Source organism: Cynoglossus semilaevis, chromosome 18 (assembly GCF_000523025.1).
Source record: "Cynoglossus semilaevis isolate Cse_v1.0 chromosome 18, Cse_v1.0, whole genome shotgun sequence".
Taxonomy (NCBI): Eukaryota; Metazoa; Chordata; class Actinopteri; order Pleuronectiformes; family Cynoglossidae; genus Cynoglossus; species Cynoglossus semilaevis.
The window spans coordinates 5,360,794-5,365,956 of record NC_024324.1 but is presented as its reverse complement, the minus strand read 5'-3'; the positions used below and the strand labels follow the sequence as shown (position 1 = coordinate 5,365,956).

Below are 5,163 nucleotides of genomic sequence, written 5' to 3'. Positions count from 1 at the left end.
AAAAAGTCTAAAAAAGTCTAAAAACCAACGTTGTTCATATTGACCTGGTCATTTTGGATTTGTTAATGACAATCCACCAACTCCATGAAGCTAGAGAAACACTTACCTAATGTCATTATCTTGACATTTTCACTTATTAATAATCCCATGATTTGGATTAGTGAGCTACACTACTTTTTGACTGATGACTGAACAAAGACAGAATCCACTACATTGTGTCTCTAGCTGCGCGGTTGACACCCCTGCTGTCTTGCTGTGTTACTGCGGCCACAGTTAGCGCCTGGACTGTCTGCCACCTGCTGCCAATCAAACCTGCACCTGCCACATAAAACACCTGGTGGATGTTTGCCCAGGGCAGTCACATCTTTAAGGGCTCCCTGGGCCTGTGGTTAAAGGCCGTGGCCCGGGGACAAAGATGGAGCCTCGGTAACAGCTGATCTCGGTCCCTGCTTTGACCGCTGTTAGCTCTTAGCAGCTGACGCCACTAAATTAAATCTTCATTTGACCTTTAGCCATAGGAGACGTGTTGGACATAAATGCAATGGTCCTCTTAGATTTGATATCTTTGGTGTGACACACCACACCAGTCTGTAGTCACTGATAAATGTCTCATGTTTACACAGAGAAAGGAGCAGATTCACTTGATGTTATTTTCTTATAACAGCCTGGAAAACTGAGGGTTTTCGTTCTGTTTCCAGTAGATCACCGTGTCTGGGAGCAGCGTTACCTCTTGTATTTTCTGTCTGCTGCTGCTGTGTCATTTTTTCCACCCTGCAGGCCAGTGGGAGGAGGCGAGCTGAGGAGGAAAAACTACAGCCACGACATCTCCGATCGGCAGCAGGAGAACCGACCGCTTCTGTTAAGAAGACAGCAGTGATGTGCTTAACATCAATAAGCCCCAGTTTGAAAAGCACAAACGGTCTCAAAATAGTTCATGTAGTGGTGGTAATGATGTGGTCCCTATGTGATGCTCTGTGTTAAAGCCGTGGGGCAGGGGCAGAAACGCAGCGACGAGGGATTTACGTAAAAAAAAAAAAGACACAGGGAGTTTCTCTACAAGTCACGTTTCTAAATGCTTGCTAATAACAGGAGGAGCCAATGCTAACAGCCCCTGTGTTGACCTACAAGGAGGAGGAGGTGGGATGAAGAGGATGCTGATGAAGAGGAAATGTACACATGGTGGTATACTAGGAGTGTACTATGTGGAACCAGATAAGTCTGTAGGTGGTGACAAAGTACGAATCACCTGAGAATATGAATTATTTAGAAAAGGACAGAACCACAGCCTGGTTTTATGAAGTAATGCAACGTATGCAAAGTATTTAAAGTCAGAAATCGTTTCTCCCATTTGCCTCTTTCGCCCCGACTGAGTTCTACTTTCACAAGCTCCACATCATCACTTCTCCTCCTCCTCCTCCTCCTCCTGCTGCTCCCTTTGACTCCCTCTCTTTTCTTCTCTGCTTGTATCACAGATCCTCTGGATCCACAGTCCAAATGTTAGGGTTTGCAATCCAGAAAAAACAGAGCGCAGGGCCAAACAGGAGAAAGAAGGGAGGGGGGGAGTTCAGCTCAGTGTCCTGTCATATCACTCAGGACTTGACTCTCCGTGTTACAAACTTAAAGAGACGATCAAAATTCAAATATCTTCCTTTTGATAATATAAGTTTACATATGAGTTTTTTTTAAATACTGATTCTAATGTATGAATCCACAGATGTTCCACACACAGCGACAATATTACTATAACTATATATATATATGTGTGTGTGTGTGTGTGTGTATATTCTGTGAACAGTAATTAACTTAACTCACTCTAATCTGGAAAAGTAAAAAGAGTTTAACAAAAATCTGCCAGACGCTTCTCAGGTGTTAACGACTTCATTAAAGAGACTTAATTAATCCCAGCGGAGTCCGGAATTAACGTGTTATCAAATGGTTAATGCTACAAACGACTGCTTTAGTACAGTTCAGTACAGTACAGTACAGTACAGTACAGTACAGTACAGTACAGTACAGTACAGGTAGTTCGTCTGGAGGTGAGTGGATCAACATGTTCATTCATCGTCCTGTGGCTTTGTGGTTTGTGTGGGTGAGGGATACGATATTAACTATATTAATTAATAAATATTAAATATTAGATGTGGCTTTCTACAGTGCATATGTGAGGCCTTCATTTATTTACTAAGGAGAAAAAAAAAGGCAAAGACTGAGGCAAACTGACGATGTTATCATGTTTTAGGTTTAAGTAGTTTCGGAGCTCCTTACGGTGCTTGAGACATTTTAACAAACAAATCTGGACTGCAGTCCGGCCTTATTACTATTACTATTAATACTATTCATATTTATTATATGTGTGTATTCCTGGCGGTGTTCACATGTGTCTAAGTCATTAACATATAGGGTCAGTGGGCCTCCAGCCACTGAACTGAAACTGATACAGTTTCACACAGACATTAAGCTTTTGTGGTGGCTGATGATAATAATGATGTTAAAATACTGTTATAATAATGAAGAACACGACTAGTTTTGGAGTTAATGATGTTAAAATACTGTTATAATAATAAAGAACATGACTAGTTTTGGAGTTTATTTACTGACATGTGTGTGTGTGTGTTTGTGTACCTTCTCCCCAGCACCTGGAACACATTACTTCCTCATGGAGCCTACTGCGGAGCCATGGGTCTTAAAGAGGTGGGGAGCCGTCTTTCCCACATTACAGTCATTACTCGGGTTCTCACCCCCCACCAGCTCAGCCATTTGGCCTGGCCTGATGACATCATCAGAAGCTGCTTCACGTGGACCTCTTGTGGTTTTTCTGGGGGTTTGTTATACTCACAGCTACCATTCTAGAAAAAAATACTGAACAATAGGTTTACAGTGTGTATAAGAAGATAACTTTTACTCCATGACAAGAAGTTTTACTTCATCTTGAACGTACAGTCGCAGTGATCTCCAGGCCTGCAGTCCACACAGAGCCCAACCAGATTTAACTCTGTCGTTTGGGTTTGGGAAGTCTTCCTGATTTAACTACAGGAGGAGTCAGTGATGATCTACAGTGTAGGCCTACAGACCTACCAGACTGTGTGTGTGTGTGTGTGTGTGTGTGTGTGTTGATCTTCTCTGTCGGTTGCAGAGGTCTGGCTGGTGATGGAAGAAATTCCACTTGAGAATTACAGATGTTTTTTTTTCTATTTTCTTTTGTCTAGCTCCTCCTCCTCTCTCTCTCTCATCTCTCTCACTACACGCACACTCTATGTCTCTCACCCTGCCCCGCTCTCTCACATCATGAGTGTTCAATGGAAAATTACCATCATGCAAAAAGCTCAGTCTTCCGTCTTTCCCTGCTCAGAAAAACTGACAAACTTAGGAGAAGCTCGTGTCTTTTTCTACATTCCTACTTTTCTACTTCACACGTGACCATTTCTATCACCACGTATTTGACAATAAATCACGGCAAAGTAGGCGCAACACTTCCGAGTCGCTCCTTTGTGTTTATACATTATGTGAACAATTTGGGGGAGATGAGGGGCTGACGCAGTTTGGAGTTTGGAGTTGAGAGGAGACTGGAGAGAGAAAGTGGGGGAGGAAAGAAAGAGGAGGAGGTTTTAAGAGCAGTCGGTTCATGACATAGCTAAAGCATGAGTACATGCCTGCTGGCCGACGTCCACTGAGAAACCTTCTGCATCTGGTTAAGGTCTACTGCCCATGCACTCTCCTCTCGCTACTTCCCTGCTTCTTCCTGGCGTCTCCTCTTTTACCTTACCCCTTGTCTCCTAATCACTGTGTTTCCTCCCTGTGTCATCTGAATGCACTTTGTTTTGTTCCCTTCTCCTCTGTTTCAGTGTCTCCTTGTTTCAGACGTTAGATGAGAAACAGGAGGGAAACTTCTAAACCTGTCCCCCCTCCGTGTTTCAACATTGTTGTGACGTTGCCAGGCTTGTCCTGTTGCTCTTGCTTTTTGGATTCACTTCTTCAGTTTTTTTTTTTCTTCAAACCTCTATCTGAAATAATCAAACTAGTAGAGCTGAGTGAGGTTTCTCCTTTATGAGCTACAGTGTCAGGACTGAATAAAAGACACTCGTTGATACAGCTGATATAACTGTAACATGTAATAAACAAACAAGACAAATACTAATTGACAAAAAACTTGTTAGTTTTTTGTCTGACCACCTTTTCAAGACAAATACTAATTGACAAAAAACTATCCTTTGCTACAATGAGAGGGGCATCGAAAAGAGCATGAGACAAACTAGCATTACCTTGACTGCATCTCACTGCATGGAACGGTGGGTTAGTTGGGTGTGTGTAAATACCAATATGTGTGTTAAAGAAACGATAAGTGGATGGATGGTGGAATTATTGGCTATGCTGCACTTATCGTTCTGTCCAGACTGACCACCTTCCTCAGGTGGTCAGTCTGACGGCCGAGCTCTGTTTTTGGTTCATATTGACGGACAGTCTTGAAGACTGACGGCAGAAGTATGTGCTGAAAGACTGTGGTGGTCCTAACGTCAGTACTACAGAGTATTCATGGGGGCAGTGGGACAGGTCTGAGCCTGCTTCACTTTCTCCTACACAAACATACACACATACACTTTCTTCAGCTTCTCTGCCTCTTGTCAGTCTCTATGTTGAAGTTAAATTGAAATACAAATGGCTAAATATACGTACAAATATATAAAACCATCGCTTGGATCTACTATTGGGTTTTCAGTAGTTAACACAAAATCCTCTTTTCCCTCTCAACTTCTTTTGTAAAAAAAAAAAAAAAAAGGGGTAATATAAACATGGCACACACACACTTCACAGCTTCAGGGCGTGTCCACACTTCTGAGTTCACTGTTAACCAGATCGTCTCCTGCAGCCAGTCACAATGCAGGGGGAGGAGTCTGGGTTAAAAGAAAAGGAAAAAACTTCTTTTCTCTCGTCCTGCTTTCTGTCTCGCTCTTTTTTTTCCCTCAGCCAAATCGAAGACTTCATGATGACTGAAAAATTCTTCCACGTGTCCACTGCTGGATGTGGATGGAGGAGGGGAGCAGAGGAACATGTCTGCTCTTCACCTATGGTTTCCTTTCCTCATCTATAATCTAAATATCGATCATTGTTTTTAGACCTTAGTGTAGATTAGCCCGGGGAATGCTAGCACTGACCACAACAAGACAG

General features: G+C 42.6%; 1 long non-coding RNA gene across 1 annotated transcript in view; it reads right to left on the bottom strand.

The window, feature by feature from the left end:
- Nucleotides 1–233: 233 nt before the first annotated feature.
- Nucleotides 234–5,163, bottom strand: part of LOC112488522 (uncharacterized) — a 24,604-nt gene continuing 19,674 nt past the window's right edge. The window contains exon 3 of the long non-coding RNA XR_003052662.1: nucleotides 234–856. This is a non-coding gene — a long non-coding RNA (uncharacterized LOC112488522). The remainder of the gene's footprint in view (nucleotides 857–5,163) is intronic.